The sequence below is a fragment of the Loxodonta africana genome, chromosome 10, assembly GCF_030014295.1.
Source record: "Loxodonta africana isolate mLoxAfr1 chromosome 10, mLoxAfr1.hap2, whole genome shotgun sequence".
NCBI lineage: Eukaryota > Metazoa > Chordata > Mammalia > Proboscidea > Elephantidae > Loxodonta > Loxodonta africana.
Genome location: NC_087351.1, coordinates 111,906,895 through 111,931,149, shown reverse-complemented (window position 1 = coordinate 111,931,149; position 24,255 = coordinate 111,906,895). Strand labels below are relative to the sequence as shown.

Here is a 24,255-nt window from a genome sequence, read left to right as displayed (position 1 = left end):
GAGCCGGGGGCCGACTCAATGGCAGCTAAGGACTACAATGTATTATATGCATACACAAGGTATATAGAATGATTTTTCGTGTCCTGAGTCAGTCTGAGGCCAGTCTGGGACGGGGGAAGGAGACTAGTGGAGTGTTGGCGGTAAGGTCCTTGTTGAGGCCTATTTGGATTCTGGGAAACAATCCGGACACCAAGAGTCTCGAGGCAGAGACCCCCCAGGAGCAGTCCTGTTTAGTGAAATGGCTTCAGTTGTCCAGAGTGATCCTTAGTTGGGTTTTGATTTTCCAGGGCACTCATGTAAGCTTTGACGCTATGTCCAAAAAAGAGCAGATCCTAACAATTTCTTGCCTGAGGCCCCTGCTTCCCGAAACCCTCAGCTTGGCCTGAGCATGGAGATAATTTGTTTCTCTAATCAGATTGGGGGCTGTCTGATCCAAGGGGTGGGCAGTGGGGTGGGGGTGGCCTGGCGCGTGTGGACAGGAGCTAGTTCTGTGGTCACACAGCTAGTGAGTGCCTTTTAGGGGGGACTGGCCTGACCGCCCAGCACTGCAGCTGGGGCATGGCTACAGAGGGAGCCAAGGATTTGGGTGAGGGGTGCAGAGACGGGTGGAAGGGCTTTACTAGGCTGCCTTTGCCATGAAAGCAATAGCTGACTCTGCTTGTAGGAGCCCTCATAGCGAATTGGGAAGGAGCTTGGCTGCTAACCAAAAGAAGGGCAGTTCGAATCCACCAGCCGCTCCTTGGAAACTCTATAGGCCAGCTCTACACGGTCCTGTAGGGTTGCTATGAGTCAGAACTGACTCAACAGCAGCGGGTTTGGGTCTTTTTTTGCTTAGTTACTAGTGCTGTTACTCTCTTCAGACAGGCAAACAGGCACAGAGGTTTGCTAACTTGGGAGGGGCTGAGGCTGGATCTGGAAGTGGGCCGTGTGGCCCTAACCATTGCACACACCAATTCCTGACTGGCACACAGTCTGATAGCAGGTTCCCTGGGATGCCCTAGCAAAATACCATGAAGTGGGTGGCTTTAAAGAACAGAAATTTATGGTCTCACAGTTCTGGAGGCTGAACGCCCAAATCAGGGTGTTGGCCATGTTGCTTCTTCTGAGGGCTCTGAGGGAGAACTTGCTCGGGGTCTCTCTCCTGGCTTCCAGTGGTCTCCAGCAACCCTTGGCGTTCCTCTGCTGCCTGTGGCGGCGTCTTCGCCTGGTCCTCCTCCCTGTGGGTGTACTCCACTCTCCCTCTTACTCCTTTTTCAACTTTTAACTGAAACTTTTTTGTCTCATTGTACGACCCAGGAGACAAGGTGGCTCAGTGGCCAAACTCAGCAATTTTGGGAGCAGATGGCTCAGGCTTCAGCCCTTTCTCTGCCACACACAGTTATAGGTACATATCCATGCTTCCCAAACCAGCTGAGGTGCAGAACTGGTTTCTTACGTACAGTTGTGGACTATTTAAAAAAAAAAAAAAAAAAGAGAGTAAGGCTTGTATGTCTGTGGAGAAAGAAGCGTTTGGACAGGTATAAATGGTAAATCGATATTTTTGTTCTGAGTTAGTGCTAGGTTCATGTGTTTTGTGTCAAAATGAGTAAAAATAATAAAAAACAAGCAGGAAACAATGATGAAGTTACATCTGAATCAAAGACTATTATTACTCTAACTCTGCCTGTGGAGTCCTGGGATAAGCACGGCATGTGGTGCAGTGGTTAAAGCGGCCTGCTGCGAACCGAGAGGTCGTCAGTTTGAGCCCACCAGCGGCTCCATGGGAGAAAGATGTGGCGGTCTGCTTCCATAAAGATTTACAGCCTTGGAAACCCTATGCAGCAGTTCTATTTTGTCCTGTAAGGTTGCTATGAATCGGAATCCACTTGAAGGCAACAGGTTATAGGTAACTTTGCAAACCTGAGTGCAGTGGGAAGATCTGGGCTGGTCCATTTTAGGGTATGAAGCATAGAGACAGGCGTTTGTAATAGTGGGTATTCTTGTTTTTGATTTGGGTGGTAAATCCGTGCATGTTCATCATCATGATAAAAATTAATAAATGAATAAATATATAAAATGGAAGCTACGCTTGGGCCAGTGGTGAAACTGTGTCATGAACGAAAGATGATAATTATTCCAGTGCTGCTCGTCTGACAGCCATTAAAAATATCTCGGTTGTTTCATTCTTTTTGATACTTGCCTATGTTCCCCAGAATGGAGGCCCTAGAGCAATCTAACGATACTCTGTTGATGAAGATCTTGGCTGTGATCTCTGGGAAATCAGCCAGGGGCCAACCAGTGCAAGTAATGATTAGTGTTGTCTTGAGGTTGGGTGTTTGTTTGATGGGTGTTTGCTCCTTTATTAAATATGAGTGAACACATAAATATAATCAAGGATAACAACGTGTGGACCAAGGGCAAGACCTTGTGATGAACCATGGGTGATTAATCATGTTGAGCACAAGTGTTACTGAAATAAAAAATATAATTAGGCTGGTTTCTGTGTGGGAAATGAGAGTTGAGACAGATACATGTCACTGACCCTTTCCTTGTTCTTGGCTTGGGTGATAGGTTCATGTGTGTTTATTGATTTATTAAGAATAAATGGATGCATACATAAATAAAATCAAAGAGGGCCAAGCATGGACTAATGAAGACAGTGTATTATAACCCAAGATTTATGATTAAAACAATTCTGCAAATTTGAGGGACATTAGAAAAGCTATGTAATTTTATTCATTTTATAGGTTTTTACTATTAATTAAAGCATTATGGTTTATGCAAATATTTTTCTGTTGATGAAGATTTGGCTGCTAATTCAATAAGAGGTGCACGTAGGGACATAAGCTCTTGGTAATTTTCTATTTGTTGGATAGGATGGTCAATTCATGAGTGTTCTTTTGTGATTTTTAACATACTATTCATTTGTGTTTCTGGCCAAAGCTTATACACGGTGGATTAGGTTCCCATTTGACAATTCTACACAGGTTGTTCAGCGACGTTAGTTACATTTTTCAGAATGTGTCAACATTCTCTTTAATTGCGTTCTGGTTGTTCCTTTTCCAGTATTTTAGTTTTTCTACCTCCTTATCTCCTCATCTTCGGTTTAGAATAATTGTTTACCTTTTGTTTTTTGTAATGGATCACCGTACTCACGGATAATATCCTTTATTTTGTGTGCCAATCTGTTATTTCACTAAAGGTGACCTCAGAGGGTAGTTTTGGTTCAAAGTTTAGAGTATCTCAGGGTGATAGTCTCAGGAAATCCTCTAGTCTCAACTGGTACAGTAAGTCTGGGCTTTTTTTAGGAATTTTGAATTCTGTGTTTTTCTCCTGTTATATCATGGTCCATCTATTGTGGCCCTGATCAGAATGGCCAGTAGTGGTAGCTGGGTACCATCTAGTTCTTCTGGTCTCAGGGTAGATGAGGCTGCAGCTCACGTAGGCTGTTGATTAGCTCTGTAGGCTAGTTTATTCTCTGAGACTTTGGTTCCATTCTTCTTCTTTTTTTTTTTTTTTTGCTCCTAATGAGTAGAGACCAATAGTTGTATCTTAGAAGGCTGCTTACAAGATTTTAAGACCCTAGGCTCTACTAACCTCACTAGGATGCAGAACATAAACTTTGTAATGCCAGTCGACTGAATTGTCTCATGAGGCTAAGGTCCCAAGCCCTTAAACCCAGAAAACCATTCTAGCAAGGTGTTTGGTTATGCCGTGAAGTATCTGTAACTGTGCCCTATATGAATATATATGTGTGCACACACATATCTGTTTGTACATGTACATATAGATACTTCTATCTGTGCACACATATGTACTCACCTATACCTACCCAAACACATGTATGCCTATACACCTACGTACGTGACCATATAATTGTTTTGCGGTTATTGCCGTTATTGTTGCCAAATTATATATGTCATATTCTTTAGCACAAACATCCTTTTCTCTTGTGTGCTTCTTTTTTGGGGGGCTTCTTAGTGGCATTGTTTACTTTGGTCAAGCTGAGCTCATTACATCCGTGTTTTGTGCTTCTTTTTCCATCACCAAAGATAACAAGTATCTGTGCTCTACAGAGTGATTCCTTCTCTTCCTACACCCATCCCTGGTAACCACCAATGAACACTGTCTTCTGTTTATATATCTATTCTTGTCTTCTTATGAAAGTGGGATCATACAATGTTTGTCCTTATGTGATTGACTTATTTCACTCAACATTTTGTCCTCCAGATCCATCCATATTATAATATGTTTCGCAGATTCATCATTATTCTTTATGGCTGTGTAGTATTGCATTGTATGAATGTATTAAATTTTGCTTATCCATTCATCCATTGAAGGACTGTTAGGCTATTTCCATTCTTTTGCTATTGTGAATAATGCTGCAATTAACATAGGTGTGCATATGTCTGTTCATGTCACTTCTATTAGGTCTCTAGGATATATACCTAGGAGTGGGATTGCTGGATCATAAGATAGTTCTATTTCTAGTTTTTGAGGAAGCACCATACCATTTTCCATAGTGGTTTTACCACTTTACAGTCCCACCAGCAATGAATAAGGGTTCCAATCTCCCCACATTCTTACAACATTTGTTATCTGGTTTTTTTTTTTTTTTAAATCAGTGCTGTTTTAGCTGGGGTGAGATGGTATCTCATTGTGGATTTGATTTGCATCTCTCTAAATGGCCAATGACCTTGAGCATCTGTTCATGTGTTTGTTGGCCTCTTGAAAGTCCTCTTTGGTGAAATATCTGTTCATGTCCTTTGCTCATTTTTTAATTGGCTTGTCTTTTTGTTGTCACTGTTAAAGTTTTCTATATATTTTAGAGATTAGACCCTTATCAGATGTGCCATTTTTACAGATTTTTTTTCCCCAGTCTGTAGGTTGTCTTTCTACTTTTTTGATAAAGTCATTTGATGAGCATAAATGTAATTTTTATGAGGTCATGGTTATCTGTTTTTCTTCTGCTATTCATACATTTGTAGTTATGTTTGTTAGCTAATTATTATTATTATTTTTATTTTTAAGAATTAGGTCCCATAGTTTTTTCTGTTTTCTTCCAGGAGCTTTCTATCTTCAGGTTTAACATTTAGGTCTTCGATCCATTTTGAGTTAGTTATTGTATATGGTCCTGTTTCATTTTTCTGCAAGTGGATATCCAGTTTTACTTACACCATTTATTAAAGAGACTGTTTCTTCCTCATTGAATGGATTTTGACCCGTTGTCAAAAATCAGTTGTAAATAAACGGATGGATGTATTTCTGGGTACACAATTTTATTCCACTGGCCTATGTGTCTATCATTAAACCAATTCCAGGCTGTTTTGATTACAGTGGCTGAATAGTATGCTTTGATATCAGGGATGTGAGGCCTCCTACTTTCTTCTTCAATAGAGCTTTGGCTATTTGGGGCCTCGTCCCTTTCTGTATAAAGTCGGTCATTAGTTTTTCCATTTCAGAAAAGAAAGTTGGTGGGATTTGTATCAGGGTTGCATTGTATCTGTAGATGGCCTTAGGTAGTATTAACATTTTTCACTATATTGCATCTTCTAATCCATGATGGCAATGGGTAGTTTTTATGGGTAATCCATGAGCACGGAATGCACTCCCATCTACATAGGTCTCTTTTAGTCTCTTGTAGTAGTGTTTTGTAATTTTCATTGTACAAGTCTTTTATGTTCCCAGTTAGGTTAGTTACTAAGTATTTTATCATTTTTGGAGCTGTTGTAAGTGGTATTGTTTTCTTGATTTCATCTCCCAATACTCTTTGTTAGTATAAAGGAACTCAACTGATTTTTGTGTGTTGATTTTGTATCCTGCAATATTGCTGAATTCTTCTACCAGACACAGCAGTTTTTTTTGAGGAATCTTCAGGCTTTTGTATGTGTAGGATCATGTCATCTGTGAATAAGGTAGTCTTACTTCTTTTTTCCAATTTGGATACATTTTATTTCTCTTTCTTGCCTTATTGCTCTGGCTAGGAATTCCAGTATAATATTGAATAAGAGAGGTAATAATGGCCACCCTTGTCTTGTTCCTTTTCTCCAGGGGGAGGTTCTCAGTCTTTCTCTATTGAGAATAATGTTGGCTGTTGGTTTTTCATATATGCCCTTAATTATGTTGAGAAATTATCCTTTTATTCCTATTTTGGTGAGAGTTTTTATCAGGAAAGGGTATTAGATTTTATCAAATGCCTTTTCTGCATCAAGTGAGATGATATGATGTGCAGTTCTTTTCCTTTGTTTTGTTTATGTGCTGAATTATATTGATTGATTTTCTCATGTTGGACCACCCTCGCATTCCTAATAGGAATCCCACTTGATCATGGTCTATGATTCTTTTGATATGTAGTTAAATTCTCTTGGCTAGAATTTTCTTCAAGAATTTTTGCATCTATATTCGTGAGGGATAAGACAACCCTTATATTGGTCTGTAATTTTCTTTTTTTGTGATTTTTTGCCTCGATTTGGCATGAGGGTGATGCTGGCTGCATAGGAGTTAGGGAGTTTGAGTAGAAGTGTTGTCAACTCTTCTCTGAATGTTTGGTAAAATTTCCCAGTGAAGCTGTCTGGTTCTGGGCTTTTATTTCTTGGGAGTTTTTTTGATGCCATCTGTAATCTCTTCTTTTGTTATGGGCCTGTTTAGATTTTCTACCTCCATCTGTATTAGTTTAGGTAGGTAGAATGTTTCTAGGAATTTGTCTATTTCATGCAGGTTTTCAGATTTGTTGGAGTACAATTTTTCATAGTATTCTGTTGTGATCCTCTTTATCTCAGTTGCGTCTGTTGTAATGTCTCCAATTTCATTTCTTATTTTGGTTACTTGTCTCTTCTCATTTTTTTCTTCTGTCGATCTAACCAGTGGTTTGTCTATTTTACCGATTCTTTCAAAGAACCAACTCTGGTTTTGTTGATTCTTTCTGTTGTTTTACTGTTTTATTTATTTCTGCTCTGATTTTTATTATCTCCTTTCTTTTTTTGCACTTCTTTTGTTCTTCCTGTTCTATTTGTTCAACTCGTCGACGTAAGTTACTGATTTTGGATCTTTGTTTTTTTTTTAATGTAGGGATTTATTGCTGTGAATTTCCCTCTGAGCACTGCTTTTGCTGTGTCCCAAAAGTTTTGATATGTTGTGTTTTCATTTTCATTTGATTCTAAGTATTTTTTTAATTTCATCTTTGATTTCCTCTGTGACTCAATAGTTTCTTAAAAAAAAAAAAAAACCTTATGTAGAACAGACTGGAATGTTGCCTTGTCTAGAGCCATCTTCATGATCGTTGGCATGTTTGAGTCCGTTGTTGCAGCTCCTGTGTAGTCTTCTAGCACTATATCAAACAATATTCATGTGCCCCAGTTAGATTCATTGTAGAATAGAACCTAGTGTTTTATTTCTATGGGAAATTAGCCTACAGGTATGTGCCGTCCAATATAGTGGCCACTAGCTCATGAGGAACCTTGACATAGATCAAGAGGCAGTTGTTCGGATGGAACAAGGGGATATTGATTGGTTTAAAGTCAGGAAAGGGGGGAGCCAGGGTCGTAGACATTCACCATACCTATTCAATCTGTATGCTGAGCAAATAATCCGAGACGCTGGACAATATGAAGAAGAACAGGGCAATCAGGATTGGAGGAAGATTCATTAACAACCTTGTTATGCAGATGACACAACAATTATTAGTCAATCAAAAAATGAATCAATAAACCAATGTACAAATGAATAAAAAAAAATTTCAAAGCTGGACCAATGATGAGTATCCTGGGGTGTCTGAATCAAGTGTTCTGGTTAAACTCTATAACTCCGAGGTTCATTATAAAAGCAAACTTAACCGACTGCCTTGGTGAGACATGAGTTTATAGTTGAAGTAGGGAATATAGGTATCTTGCTCTTGGGCTTTTTTAGATCATAGGTATGGATCCTATCATTATTAGCACAGTAATGCATGAATTAAAAAAAGAGATGTATCAACGAATGCGGGCAAAGGGAGCTAGACATGCACCAATTATGAGATGATTAAATGAGATGTAAATTATTATTACAAATATTTCTGAGGAGCTGAGTTCAATAAGTAAATACCTCGAGGCTGTTATCACATTGTTAAGGTACATACGTGTGCACGCTTTTCTTAATAAAATTAACACCTGCCAACCCCAAAACAAGAGTCAGTGTTGTTTTTGGGTTGGCAGGTGTTAATTTTGTTAAGAAGAGAGAAAAGGTTTACATAATAAATACTTGATTACAGAGCTACCTAACTGAATCAGGACCCATCATGGGTCAATGTTAAGAATAGGTTATATGACAGTTATGATTAAAACCAGTTCTGTTCAATGACTTTTATTTTTTTAAAAATCACATCTATTCATTTTTCTGTGGGTATTGAGATTCTGGGCAGATATTAGTGTTAGTCAGGGCTTTTGCCCAGGGTATGTGGGTTCACAAATACTGATGGTATTAATACAGGTGAATGAAGGAAGAGGCTCCCATTTATTATTGATTGTTTAAAAGAAGGCAAACGTACCAATGAGGATCGTGTGTCATTAAAGAAAGTTTATAATTACTCCTGCTCTTCTCTACTAATGTCCATGGAGATAGAAAGGAATTGGGACTCTGCCCACTTTAGGTAAAGAATGTAGAGACTATTGCTTGTAATAGTATTTTAGACCATATTTTATTCATTTATTTGTCTATTCTGTTCATATTTTAGAAAATGAAAATTTGAACAGAATAGACAAATAAATGAATAAATTTATAAAACAGGGCCAAACATGGACCATTGGCTAGAGTAGATTAGGAAATAAGGATTTAAATTTATCCAATTCCATTTAAAAAAAAAAAAAGAGAAAGAGAATCTAGACTCTTAGCTATGTGGGTGGGGCTTAATAGACAGAATTTGAAACAATTAATAAGAAATAAGTTCTTTAAAAAAAATTCTTTTTTTGCTGGGAATTATAGTTAGCTGTTGTCATTATATTAGATAAATTGATAATTAAATATGTCATTACTAAAAAGAAGGCCGTTCTTGGGCCAATGATGGAAACGTGATGAAAATAGAGGCTTATGATAAAATTAGTAAAGGAGGACTAAGGCCCCTTAAGGTATTTACATCTACCCTGCTTCGATATTTTAGGATCTGCGTTTTACTCCACAGGATCAGTACACCAAACCTGGCCTATTCATTATTCGGTGATGAAGATCTCTGCAGTCACTCTGTGGATGAGGAGCAGAGGGACTTAAGTAAGTAAGAGGGTTCGTGTTCTTGGTTTGGAAGGGGTTATTCATGTGGTCCATGGAACTACCTCAATGGAATAAATGACTGCAAACATGAAATCAAAGAATACCATGCGTGGAGCAATGCTGGGATTAAGATCAATCCATTTTAGTACAACCGAGATCCATTAAAAACAAAGTTGGAGGGTGTTTCATTTGGTTTCACAGTTTGCCTAGTATTCTATTTTATTTTGTACCACAATTAAAAATATTCTGTACTGATAAAGTTCTAGGGTGTTAAATCGTTGAGGAGGGAGCCCTTAGGAAGATGTAAAGTATTGTCAGTGTTCTAGTTGTGGGGTAAAGTGGTAGGTTCCTGGTTGTTCATTGTACTGTCTTAAAAATGCAAAGACAGATAAGCAAGTAGCAGTGAACAACATGTGATGGACATGAAGTTTGTTGATTAGTCCATACATGCAATCACAGTCATGCATCTTGTTCTTAGCATTCATGATTCATGGATGTTCGTTGTATTATAATTTATGCATCTAAGGATAAATCCAGTCAGAAAAATATGAATGAAGAAGAAAAAAAGTGCCATGTCTTGACCAATGATGAGTATCCTGGGGTGTCTGAATCTATGATTTTGATTAAACCCATTAACTCTGAGGTCTATTACGAGAAGACATCTAGTTATTGTCTCTGTAGTAAAGGGACTTACGGTAGAAGATAAGAATATTCAGGGTCTTGTTCTTGGGGTTTTGTATTCCTTGGTTATGGTTTTTGTTTCTTATTATAATGAAGTAATGCATGAATAAAGAAAGAAATGAGGGAATGAATGAAGGCAAGGAAAGCCACCCATTGTGAAATTATGAATTATTAATGGATTTCTGAAGCACTGAGGCCTAGTAAAATAAATAGATTAAGGTTTTTAACCCCTTTCACCAGGGAGCAGATAGATGTGTGCAAAATTAAACGTTGTCATTATGGATTGGCGATTGTTTATTTCATTTAGAAAAGGGCAAAATGTTTGCCCAAATAATTAAATAGCTAATTAAAACAGGGCAATCATGAATGGCAAGCATTCTCATGATGGGAATATGTCACATGACAAGAGTTATGATTAATATAATTTATTATGGGCAATGAGCATATGATCAAATGTTCATATTATTCAGGGTTTGGGTCCAATGAATTATAATTATAATAATGACATATTATAATTATATATTATTATAAGTGAATGAATATGTTCATATCTTAGTTAAAATGTCACAAATTAAACACTAATGAAGAGCCTTGTTACGAAATAAGAATAATGATTACCCTGTTTTATACAACTGATATCCATATTTTAGAACATCGAGGCCTTTCCCCACTTTGGATAATGTACACATAGGCACTTGCACATAATAGTATTTCAGTTCTGGGTCGCTGTCCATTTTACCATTTCTTTACATCATGAACAAATGATAAAATTATTCCAGGAGTAATTAAATAAATGAATGAGTGAAAACATAAAGTAGAGCCAAGCACAGGCCATTGTTAAGAATATTCTATGAAATAAGAATTTAAATTTATCTAATCTGCAGAAGAAATGTCCATTAAAATGATGATGTAGACCTTACTCAGTAAAGTGTTTGGACAGATATTTTTAATGATCATCCATCTTATTTGTGGGTCAGATTAGTGGATTCAATGGTGTTCATTATATTGTTTAAAATGAAAATCAAATAATTGAGTAAGTAAAAAGTAGTGACATTCTTGGGTCAATGAAATGAAGGAAGTTTTATATCTTCATTTGGTCTTAGTTCGTGTGTGGCCTTCCTTGTCTTCATTCAAGTTTTATGTGCAGTCTGCTCTTGAACTGCATAAGTAATATTCCTTAAAAATACCTAACCTTCTGCTTTTTCATTATTTTTAAAACCTGCCTTTCACCATGGACTTAACCTACCATAGCTGATTTAATCAATATGAAACAATGAAGATTGGCTGATACCTCTGTGTTCAAGAAGCATAAATATTGATGTGAGTCACATTCAAAGTTTATGTTCTTGATTAAGGGTATTTGTTCATGGGTTTTCACTGAAATATTCCAAAGTGGTAGATAACTACATACAATTATCAAAGTAATAAATAGCTACATCAAATTATAAAATTAAAGAATATCGTACATTGCCAATGATGGGAATATACTATGAACCTAGCATAATGATATTTTATTTAATTCTGTACAACTGATGACTCCTAAAAAACAAGATGGAAGGTGTTTCACCCATTTTCAGGGCTGTTTACTATTGGCTTTTATATTTATATCACAGTTGATGTCAACATTTCTAACTTCAAAAGATCTACTTGAGAGGGAGCACATTGGAAGATATTGTCAGTCGTCTTGGTCTAGGGAAAAATAGTGGCATCATGGTTGCTTATTGTCCCATCTTTAAACTATATGCAGGTTAATGGAAGGAGGGGGCCCATATGGACCAGTGATGAGTAAAGGGTTGTTATGAAGAAGGCGTGTTGATTGATTCAGATGTGCCACACTGAGGACCATTGTGAAAAGAGAACTAATGTATGAGAAGTGAGCGTATGGGTAGGTATTAGTAATATTCAAGGATCTTATTCTTGAGATATTGTGATCCATATGTGTTGATTGTATTATTATTGGATCAGGGAATGAATCCGTAAAGGGATAAAGGACTGAAGAAAAAGTGCAAAGTCTGGACCAATGATGACTCCTAGGGTGGGGGTCGGGTCTGAATCTGACACTGTGATTAATCCCTATCTGGAACTCTGAGGCCCACTGTAAAAAGAGAAAAGCTAAGCTCTTTGCCAAATGAACTCATCAATGGATAAAGAAATGTATAAATGAATGGAGACAAGGAGGGTCACATGTGGGCCAATTATGAAATTGTGTAATAAAACAAAGATTATTATTAATCCATATTCGAAACACTAATTTCCATAAGATAAATATATCAAAGCCCTTTCCATAGGTCAGTCTAGACAGATGGACCTAAGAGTCCATGTTGTTGCTTTGACTGGTTGGTTGGTTGCTTTAATTAGAAAAGGGAGGAAAGGTTTACATAAATAAACACTTGCTTAAATAATTGCCTTATTATTTTTAAAAAATAATATTTTGTGTTTTCAGTGGAAGTTGATGCAGCAAATTAGGTTCACATCTAACAGTTACTATACAAATTGTTCAGTCGGACTAGTTATATTTTTCACTATGTGGCAACATTCTCATTAATTCCATTCTGAATGTTGCCAGTCATCTGGTATCCCTGTCCCCTTACCCTTTCGTCTTTGCTTTAGACTAATTGATGACCATTTGGTCACATATGGATGATTTTTTAAAGGTGTGCCATACTCACTGGTAATATTCTTTATCTTAAGAGCCTATCTGTTATTTAGCTAAAAGGTGACCTTATGGGGTAGTTTTGGTTCAAGGTTTATGGAGTATCTCTGGGTGATAGTTTCAGGGAGTCCTCTAGTCTCAACCAATTCAGTAGGTTTGGACTTTTTAAGAATTTGAGCTCTGTTTTATCAGGTTCCTTCTATTCTGGCCCTGATCAAAATGGTCCTTGGGTAGCAGGGCACCATCTAGTTCTTCTGGTCTCAAGGTAGATGAGGTCCTGATTCATGTAGACTGTCCTATAGACTTGTTTCTTCTCTGAGTCTTTGGTTTCCCTTTTTTTTTTTGCTCCGGATGAGAAGAATCTGATAGTTGTATCGTAGATGGCCACATGGGAGCTTTTAAGTCTCCAGACACTAATCACCAAAATAGGATGTAGAACAGAAACTTGATGAACTGTATAATGCCAAATGTCTCAGTTGTCCCATGAGACTATGGTCCTAAGACTTCAAACCCGGAAAACCAATCCCACAAGGTGTTTGGTTATGTCTAAGAAGTTTCCATAACTATGCCTTCTATGTGCTTTACTGTATATATGAATATATATGCATGCACACATGACACATATATATATAGATATATATGTGTGTATATATTCACACATATACATACCTGTATACATATATGCATACCTACATACATACGTAACGACGCATATATTTTTTGTCTGTTATTGCAAAATTATATATGTCCTAGCATTTACCAAAAACATCCGTTTTGTGTGTGTGTACTCCTCAGTGACATCATTTACCTTGCTCACGCTGTGCATACTTCACCCACATTTGATGTTAACCTTTCCAATCTCCAAAAATATCAGTGTTATCTGGAGAGTAATTCTCCCTCTCCCCCTCATCGCAGGTAGCCACTAATGAACATTGGTCTCTGTTTGTATACCTATTCTTGTTTTCTTATAAAAGTGAGAGTATATACATCTGTCCTTTTGTGATTGACTTTATTTCACCAAGCATAATCCCCTCCAGATTCATCCACATTACAAGATGTTTTGAGAACTCATCGTTATTTTTTATGACTGTCTAGTATTCCATTGTATGTATGTAACACATTTGGTTTATACATTCACTGTCGATGGACGGACGCTTAGGTTTCATCTGTTTTCTATTGTGAATAGTGCTGCAGCAAGCATAGGCGTGCATATGTCTGTTCGTGTCACTTCTGTTAGGTCTCTAGGGCATATGCCTGGCGACCTAATTGCTGGATCATAAGGTAGTTCTATTTCTAGTTTTTTGAGCAAGTATCATACCATTTTCCATAGTGGTTGTACCATTTTACAGTCCCACCAGCAGTGGATAAATTTTTCAATCTCCCCACATCCTTGCCTTCATTTGTTGTTTTCTGGGTTTTTTTTTTTTGATTAGTGCCATTTTAGCAGGAGTGAGATGAAATCTCATTGTTGCTTTGATTTGCATCTTTCTAATGGCTAATGATCACGGACAGAAGAGATTGAGTAGAACTTGTGTCAACTCTTTTCTGAACGTTTGGTAAAATTCTGCAGTGAAGCTATCTGGTCCTGGGCTTTTATTTGTTGGGAGTTTTTGATGACATCTTCAGTCTCTTGTTATGGGTCTGTTTAGATTTCTACCTTTATTTGTGATAGTTTAGGTAGGTAGTGTGTTTCTAGGAATTTATCCGTTTCTTCTAGGTTTTCAATTCTGTTGGACTGCAGTATTTTATAGTATTCTGTTACAATCTGCTTAATCTCATTTGGATCTATTGTAGTATCTCCTAATTGCCTTATTGAGAAAAGACCAGTTATGGACCAATGTTGACAATGTGTCATATGATCAGATTTAGGATTAATCCAACTCTGTTCATTGAGTTTTATTTTTTAAAAATTAAAAAAAAAAAAAAAATGAGTTGGTTATGTCAGTGGACCGTGAGCATGTAGAGAGATATTCAGTGTTCTTATCTAGTGTCTTGGCTTTCATTGATATTGGTAAGATGTTATAAGGGAATGAGTGAGTACATTCACATCTAGATCAACTATTCAAAAGAAGGCAGGACATGGACTGATGAAGAACATGTGTTACGAAGCAAAAATAATGGTTATTCCTGTTATACATAAGTGTTGTCCAGATAAAGAAATATAGCTCTAAGTGCCTTCCCCTTTGGGTAAAGTGTACCTAGAAATTTGCGTGTAGCAATTATTTAGAAAAATGAGTAGGTTATTAATTTATTCCATGCATAATTATATACATGAATAAATAAATGGATCACTAGACATATAAATCAGAAAAATTCTTGGGTCATTGGTGAGAATATGCCATAAAACAAGGATTTATATTTATCCAATTTGGGACAAGTGAGGTCCATTAAAAGCAATCACCCAGCTGTTAAATTTACAAATAGGGAGTATGTAGACATATAATTATGATAAGTACGGTTTTTATTCTCATGTGGGCATTCATTATATTATTTAAAAACCAAAATTTAATAAGAATACAATGCAAAGGAGTGCCATTCTGGGGCAATGATGAGACTATGAGATGACCCAAGTTTATTATGAATTGAGTACTGCAAGAATAATTTAAAAAATACCGTTAAAAAAGTTAAAAAAAAAAAAAAAAACTAACTTTAGGCCATTTCTTTCTTTTGCAAGTTTCTATTTTACTTCACCAAATGAAAATTCTACTCCTGATTTAATCATTATCTAATGATAATGACCTTGGCTTCTACCTCTGTGGGTAAGAAGAGAAAGATCAATGTAAGTAACAGAGTTTACGTTCTTGGTTTGGGAGGTTGGTTTATGGGTTTTGCCTGGATTATTTCAAAGTAATACATGGATGTGTTCCTAAATAAAACCAAAGAACATGAGGCATGGACCAGTGCTGAGAGTGTACTCTGAATGGGGTTTATGGTGAATTGAGTTCAGTCCTGCCAAAGTTCAGTAGAAAGGGTACAGGGTGTTTCATTCACTTTCAGAGATGTTCCACATTTTGTATTATTTTTGCACTGCAGTTCATTTAAATATCCCTCCAATGAGCAAGAGAAGCCCTGGTGAAGCAATGGTTAAAAACTCGGCTGCTAACCAAAAGGTCAGTAGTTCAAATCCACCAACTGCTCCTTGGAAACCCTATGGAACAGCTCTACTCTGTCCTATAGGGTCGCTATGAGTCAGAATTGACTCGATGGTAATGGGTTATGGATCAAGATCTAGGCTGTTAATTTCTTGAGGGAGGAGCACATAGGAAGATGGACAATATTGTCAGTGATTTAGTTGTGGAGTATAGTTGTACCATCTTTAAATGGAACAGGACCAGGCATGAACCAATGACTAACATGAAAAAAGCATGTCGATTAGTTCATATGCACGACCCTGAGATCCACTGCCAAGAGGGAACTCATCTATTAGCCCTGTGAGAAGGGGGCATATAGATGGCTATTGTTGTTAGGTGCTGTTGAGTTGGTTCTGACTCGTAGCCACCCTATGTACAACAGAATGAAACACCGCCTGGTCCTGGGCCATCCTCACAATCATTTTATGTTTGAACCCACTGTTGCAGCCACTGTGTCAGTGCGTGTTGTTGAGGGTCTTCCCCTTTTTTGCTGACCCTCTCTACCTTAGCAAGTATGATGTCCTTCTCTAGGAACTAGTCCATCCTGATAACATGTCCAAAGTAAGTGCCACAAAGTCTTGCCATCCTTGCTTCTAAGGAGCCATATTGGCTGTATGTTTTTCAAAGACAGATTTATTTGTTCTTCTGGCTCTCCATGGTATATTTAACATTTTTTGCCAACATCGTAATTCAAAGGCATCAATTCTTCTTCGGTCTTCCTTATTCATTGTCCAACTTTCCCATGCATATGAGGCAATGGAAAATACCATGGCTTGAGTTAGGCACACCTAAGTCCTCAAAGTGACATCTTTGCTTTTCAACACTTTAAAGAGGTCTTTTATAGCAGATTTGCCCAGTGTAACACATCATTTGATTTCTTGACTGCTGCTTCCATAGGCGTTGATTGTGGATTCAAGTAAAGTGAAATCCTTGAGAGCTTCAATATTTTCTCTGTTTATCAAGATGTCGCTTTTCAGTCCAGTTGTGAGGATTCCTATTTTTCACAAGAATAAAGCAACAATCAATGTACAAACAAAAGAAGAAAAGAATGTCAAGCATAGACCAATTATGAGTATTCTGAGATGAATGAACCAAAAATTTTGATTAAAAACTCTTAACGTTGAGGCCCATTAGAAAATACTCTGTGGAGGAGGAACTTATAGCCAAAGTTAGGAATAGCCAAGGATCTGATTCTTGAACTTTATTCTTCATGGTGTATGAGTTGTATCATAAGTGAGTGAACACATGAAAAAATAAAGATGTGCAAATAAATGAAGACAAAGAAGCCTGCACATAGACCAGTTATGTGAGTCTGCAGTGAAACAAGTTTCATAACATAAACAGATCAAGGCTCTCTTACCTATTACCCTAAGGGGCATATCCTATTCCATAAGAGATTATGTTGTTGTTTTGGATTGGTGTTGAGTAGCTGGTGGGTGGTTTTATTCAGAAGAACAAATCATTTACTTTAAAATAGTTGTTTAAATCATTGCTTAATTGGAAGAAGGCCAAGCATGGACCCATATTGAGAATATGACAGTAGGTGTGACTAATCTAATTCTGTTCACTGAATTTTCTTTTATTTTTTAGAAAGGATCTAGTTGGCTCTCTATATGGGTAGTGAGTGTATGTAAAGGCATTAGTATTAGTTGCTGTTCTTCTCCAGTATCTTGGCTTTCATTGATTCTGATGTAAGTTAAAAGTGAATGAATGAATGAATGAATGAAATAATTAGCCAGTTATTTAAAGGGAGGCAGAACATTGGCCAGTGAAGAGCATATGCCTGGAAACAAGGATGATAATTAGTCCATTTTTCAGAGAAAGCAGTAGAAATCTAGACTAGTTCCACTTTGGGCAAAGTGCATATCAGCGGTTACATGAAATGGTATTTTAATTTTGCATTACTGGTGGGTTTGCTCTTGAAATTTGAATAGATTAAATTGAATAGATTAACAAATTATTCTTTGAGTAATTAAATAAAATAAAACTGTGAGTGAATCAGTAAATATATTATTAGGATAAATTTTGGACGATTGCTTCATGCCATAGTCTCAGCAATGTGCGAGTATGGTCCATTAAAAAAGGTGAATGAGGCTGTGAACTATGTGGTTAGGGAGCATAAAGATGGGTAGCTTTAATAGTTATATTTATTACTTTTGTGTTGGGTAGTGGATTCAACAGTGTTCATTACAGTATTAAGAATTAAATTGTAAATAAGTCAATACATAAAAAGCGATGTCATTCTTGGTTCAGTAATGTACCTCACAACTCAAATCCATTAAAAAAGTTAAATCTATGTTGTCCCATTCTTTATAAAGTAGGCATTTTATTTCAAAGAATGAAAACAATATAGCAGATTTAATTATTTAATAGTAATAAAGATGCTGGTTTTTTACCTCTGTGTAAAGGCTTACCTCTATGTAAGGCTTAGAGAATGTTGTAAAAACAGTCAAAATCCATGTCCTTGGTTTAGGTGGTTTGTTCATCACTAAATTGTGTCAAAGGAATAAATGGCCGAACATACAAGTAGAATCAAAGGATGCCTTGTAGGGACTGATGATGGAAATGAGCCAAAGTTTAGAATTAATCCAAGTCAGTGCAACTGAGATCCATTAAAAACGATGGAGGGTTTTTAATTGTTCTCAGAATTTTTTTTTTTTTTTTTTTTTTAGTATTGATTTGTATTTTGTACCACAGTTGATTTAAACATTCCTTCAATGATAAATATCCAGGCTGTTAACTCCTTGAGGAGGTAGCATCTAGGAAGAGGGAAGAGAGTGCCAGTGTCCTCATGGTGAGGTATTGTGGTAGCTCATGTATTGTATTAGTTAGCTACTGCTGTGTAACAAGTTACACCTTAGTGACTTAACAATTTCAGGTAGGAATCCAGGAGAAGCTCACTGGACACTTTTGGCTTAGGGTCATGAGGTAGCAATCAAGATGTCAGGTGGAGCTTCAGTCATCTGAAGGCTTTCCTTGGGGTGGAGGATCTATATCTGTGGCTCACTGACATGGCTGGAATGTTGGTGCTGGTTGCTGGTAGATGGCCACAGTTCCTTCCCACATCGACCTCTTTTCAGAACTACTTGAGTATTCTCACAACATGGCAGCTGACTTCCTCCAGAGCAATCAAGCAAGAGAGAGAGGAGGGAGGAAGCTTCAATGTCTTTCATAATCTAGCTTCAGAAATCACACACTATCACTTCCATAGTATTCTATTGGTCACACAGGCCAGCTGTGATTTATATATCAGAGAGGACTACACAAAGCTATGCATACCAAGAGGTATGACTCATTGGGAGCCATCTTGGAGGCTGGCCACCACATGGGCCGTGTTTAACATATGAACAAATTAAAGAGGGGCAAGTGTGGACAAAGTATGGGACTGATATGAAGCAATGAAGTTGGTTAATATGTATATGTGATGTGAGAGCCAGTGCAAAAAAGGTGTAGTCTCTTAGGTCTGTGGAAAATAAGCTTATCGATGGATCTTAATAATATTCAAGGATCTTCTTTTTAATTTTTTAAATTAATGCATATTGATTTTATTGTTATTAGTGAATCAATACGGGAAGAAAAGGATTGCCAAGTCTGCACCAATGATGGGTACCCTGGAGTGTCTGAATAAATGATTTGACGAACCCTCAGAACCTTGAGGTCTGTCGGTGGAAGAGACCTAGTTAGTGCCTCTACGGTAGATAAGCTTATAGCAGCAGTTAGGAATATTTAAAATTTTTTTCTTAGGCAATTAAGGTTCGTAGTTCTGGATTGTATTATTATCACTGATTCAATAAATTAATAAACATATACAAATGAATGAAGATAAGGAGAGTCACGTGGACAAATGTGCATAATATGTTTATTATTATGAATACATTTCTAGAGCATTCAGTGCCAGTAACTTAAATTGAGTAAATCTGATGTTGTTTTCCGTAAGGAGCAGTAGAGATAAGCACCTAGGAGTCAGTGCTACTGTCGTGCGGTGCTTGGGGTGTGCTGGTTGCGTACTAAAAACGGGAAAGTATGACGTGCTCAGTTATGTCTGAGAGGAATGAGCGGTGGACAGCTGGTGATACTGTTCAAATTTCGAATCCAGTTTTTGTATTCATAAATATTAATGGTGATATGAGTGAATGAATGAATACATTTATATCGCAATCAATTATTCTGATTATTTTTGAAGAGGGTAAAACAGAGTTTCTCAACCTTGGCACCATTGACATTATGGGCTGGATAATTCTTTGTTAGGAGGGCTGTCCTGTGCATTGTAGGACGTTTAGTAGATTCACTAGTCTCTACTCTTTAGGTGCCAGTAGCAACCCCCTCCCCCAAGTTGCAACAACCAAAAATGTCTCCTGACTTTGACAGGTGTCCTCTGAAGGGCGATATTGCCCCTGGGTGAGAACCACCGGGTAAAGTATAGGCCAATGAGAAATACATGTTACAAAAAAGATAATTATTTAAGCTGTATTAAAAAAAAAAACAACGGATATTCAGATCGGGGTGGCGGGGGGGACCCAAAAACAAAAAAGTAGGTTCTTCCACCTTCAGGCCAGGTTCATAGGTACAGTTGCATTTAACTGGGTTGCAATTTTGGGTAGTTGCTGGGTTTGCCAGATTGTTTTCTCTTGGAAAAAATAGATGTTCAGATTATTATATGAGTACATAAATATTAATAGATGAACAAATAAAACAATGAATAAATAAATACATAAAGTAGGGTTTAGCATGGGCTATGGTAAAAATGTGTCATAAAGATTTAAATTCATCCAGTTCTGCACAAGAACTATTACTTAGAAAAAACGTTCGTGATTCAAAGCATGTGAGTAGAGAGTAATAGTGACATTTTTAATTTTTGTGCTGCGTGTTGTTGGTCAATTCTAACTCATGGCGACACCATGTATGCAAGTAGAACTGCTCCATAAGGTTTTCAAGGCTGTGACCTCTCAGAAGCAGATCACCAGGTGCCTCTAGGTGGGTTCGAACTGCCAACCTATCAGCTAGTCCTTCAGTGCTAAGCTGTTTGTGCCACCCAGGGACTCCATTTTGGTGTTACATAAGTCAATAAATAATATTCTGGGCCATTCTAAATCCACTGACTAAAGTGTGACAGAGGCTGCACCATTTTATATTCCCACCAGCAATGGACAAATGTTCCAATTCCTCTATCTCCTCACCAACACTTGTTATTTTTCCTCTTCTTTTTTTTTAATAATACCCAAACTAGTGGGCATGAGACGGTATTTGGTTTGCATTTCCTTACTGACTAACAGTGTAAAACATCTTCGGTGTTCTTATTGACTATATATCTTCTTTGGATAAATGTTTATTCAAGTTCCTTGCTCATTTTTTGGTTGGGTTACTTGTGTCTTTATTGTTGAGTTATATGAGTTCTTTATATTCTGCATATTAAACCCTTACCAGACATATGATTTCCAGACATTTGTTTCATCTTATGGGTTGTCTTTACATTATGTTGGTAGTGTCCTTGGATGCACAAAAGTATTTTATTTTGATGAGGTCCAATTTTTCAAACTTTTCTTTTGTCGTTCTTGCTTTCAGCATTATATCTAAAAATCCATTGCCAAATACAGGTTTCTGAAGATTTACCCCTATGTTTTTTTCTAAGAATTTTATGGTTTTAGCTCTAATGCTTAGGTCATTGATCCATTTTCAGTTCATCTCCATATATGGTGTGAGGCAGAAATTAAAGGAGACTTAAATAACTGGAAAGACATCATTCTGCCTGTGAAGATCCAGTTGTCTAAGCAACGGTTGTTGAAATTATTCTTTCCCCATCAAGTGGACTTTGTACCCTTGTTAAAAATAAATTAGCTATAGAAGTATAGCGTTTTTTCTGGACTCTTGTTTCCATTCCATTTGTCTCTATGTCTCCCCTTATAATAGTACCACACTGTTTTGATTAATGTAGCTTTTTTTTGAAACCGGGAAGTGTGAGTCCTCCTCCTTTGTTCTTTTTCAAGGATGTTTTGGTTATTTGGGGGCTTTTTGAATTCCATATGAATGTGAGAACCACTTTTCCATTTCTGCAAAGAAGGCTTTTGGAATTTTGATAGGATTACATTGAATTTATAGGTTGATTTGAGTAGTAATGACATTTTAATGATGTTAAGTCTTCCAATCCATGAACATAGGCAGTCTTTCCATTTATTTAAGTCTCCTTTAGTTTCTTTGGGCAATGCTCTCTTAATTTTCAGTGTGCAAGTCTTCACTTCCATGGTTAAATTTATACCTACATATTTTATTCTTTTGGATGTTATTGTAAATGGAATTTCTTAATTTATTTTCAGGTTGTTCATTGCTGGTGTAGAGAAGCAAAACTGATTTTTGTGTCTTGACCTTGTACCCTGCAACTTTGCTGAATTCATTTATTAGCTCTAGACGGCAGTGGGTTTTTTTTTTTTTTTTTTTTTTTTGGTTTTTAGTAGCTTTATTGTAGAATCTTTGGGGTTTTTTATATGTAGAATCATTCTATCAGTGACTAGAGATGGTTTTAATTTTTCCTTTCCAATCTGGGTACCTTTTATTTCTTTTTCTTGCTTAATTGCTCTAGCTAGAACTGTCCAGTACAATGTTCAGTAGCAGTGGTGAAGGTGGGAATCCTTTTCCTGTCCCTGACCTTAGGGGAAAAGCTTTCAGTCTTTCCCATTGAGCGTGATATTAGCTACAGTGGAATTTTCACAAAGGCCTTTTATCATGTTAAGGAATTTCCCTTCTATTCCTAGTGAGCTAAGTGTTTTTTATGAAAGGGTGTTGGATTTTGTCAAATGCCTTTTCAACAAAAATTAAGATGATCCTGTGTTTTTTTTCCTTTGTTCTATTAATTTTTTCATGCTGAACCACCCTTGCATTCCTGGGATAAATACCGCTTGGCCATGGTGACTAATTCTTTTAACATGCTGTTGGATTTGGTTTGCTAGTATCTTGTTGAGGATTCTTTATTGTTTTTTGAAATATGCTTTTTTTCTTTATAGAAAGAGCACCACATTGATGATTTAATCATTCTATAATCAGAAGACTGTAACTGGTAATAAGGAGCATAAAGGCTGATGTAAGTAAACATCAAAGTTAATGTTTTAGGCTTGGATGGGTGTCATATATAGGAGCTCACTCAATTCTCTCAATCAAATAAATGGTTAAATGATAATAAAATTAAGGAATGCTATTTATGAACCCATACCAGGGATATGTCATGAACTAAAATTTATGATTGACCCAACTCGGCACAACTGAGGGCCATTGCTAAAGAGGTAGAGGTTGTTTCACATATTGTCAGAGCAGCTTAGCTTTGCACTGAGTGCTTGTGCCTCAGTTGCTTAATACATTCTCTCACCGACAAAGGTCTGAGTTGTTAACTCTTTGAGGTGAGAGTACCTTGGAAGATGGCAGATGTCATGTCAGCTTGCTCACTTGCGAGCTAAGGTGGTAGCTCCATGGCTGTGGATTACACCAGCTTTAATATATAGACAAATAAAGTGAAAGAGGAGCAAGCAGAGACCAAGCACAAGTATGGGATTGATAGGAAGCAAGGATGCTGATTAATCCACGTGAGCAAAACCAGAGATTTTCATTATGAAAATGATCTGGTATATCTGCTCTCTGACAAAGAGGGCAATGCACAGATCTTGATTACATTTAAGGATTTTGTTCTTGTTCTGTTTTTGTCCTTCAAGGTTATTGATTACATTACTATCCATGACTAATGAGTGAATTAGTTAAAGAAGTTATAAATGAATGCAGGAATGGAAAGCTGAGCATGGATCAATGATGGACACTGGTGGAGGAGTCTGAATCAGCCTCTTTGATTAAGAACTCTGTGTACCTCTGAGGTCCATTACCAAAAGAGAATCAGCCTGCATTCTCTGTAGAAATTAACTGGTAGTAGAAGTTAAGAAAATTCAATAAACTTGTTCCTGGGCTTTCTTGCTTCATAGATACGGGTTGTGTTACTTCAAGAGCATCAATTCAATGCATGAATAAGTAAAAAAATATATATATATATAGGAATGAAGACAAAGAGGCCCACTCATGGCCCTCATTAGTAGAATATGCAATAAAACAAGTATTAATTTTAATACAATTCTGAAGTAAAATGAACAAGTCAAGTTTATATCTAAATAATTAGAGATATTTAAAAAAAAGTCTTTTTCTTTTATGTAAACATCTGTAGTTAAGAGGCAATATTGTTTTAGATTTGTTGTAGTTTGCTTTTTTTTTAATTAAGGAAAGGGAAAGTGTTTGTCTCAGTCAATAATTCATTAAATAGCCGTCTGCTTTAAAGAGGACCAAATATGGACTAAAGTGGGTATTGGATATTGTGCTTAGGGTCATGATTAATCTAATTCTATTCGCTCTTCTTATTTAAAAACAAGGCAAAGAGAAGAGCTAGTGTTCTTTCCAGTGAGTATGGAACAGTTCCTGGACAAGTGTTAATATTGTTCACAGTTCTTGTCCAATTTTTATTGGTTTACACTTATTGGTGTGTTATGATAAATTGGTGAATGATAAATTCATATCTTAATTATTTAAGAGGGAAAAGTGTGAACCAATGAA

The 24,255-nt window shown here is 36.8% G+C and overlaps 3 non-coding genes and 1 pseudogene across 3 annotated transcripts; all 4 read left to right on the top strand.

Moving 5' to 3' along the window:
* The first annotated feature begins 7,721 nt into the window (after positions 1–7,721).
* LOC111750218 (small nucleolar RNA SNORD113/SNORD114 family) lies at positions 7,722–7,793 on the top strand. The gene has a single exon (XR_002785370.1). It is a non-coding gene; the product is annotated as a small nucleolar RNA SNORD113/SNORD114 family (small nucleolar RNA).
* Positions 7,794–9,793: 2,000 nt separating this feature from the next.
* Positions 9,794–9,865, top strand: LOC111750219 (small nucleolar RNA SNORD113/SNORD114 family). The gene has a single exon (XR_002785372.1). It is a non-coding gene; the product is annotated as a small nucleolar RNA SNORD113/SNORD114 family (small nucleolar RNA).
* Positions 9,866–11,910: 2,045 nt separating this feature from the next.
* Positions 11,911–11,993, top strand: LOC111750277 (small nucleolar RNA SNORD113/SNORD114 family; annotated as a pseudogene).
* An 11,466-nt stretch (positions 11,994–23,459) lies between these two features.
* LOC111750271 (small nucleolar RNA SNORD113/SNORD114 family) lies at positions 23,460–23,537 on the top strand. The gene has a single exon (XR_002785419.1). It is a non-coding gene; the product is annotated as a small nucleolar RNA SNORD113/SNORD114 family (small nucleolar RNA).
* Positions 23,538–24,255: the final 718 nt, after the last annotated feature.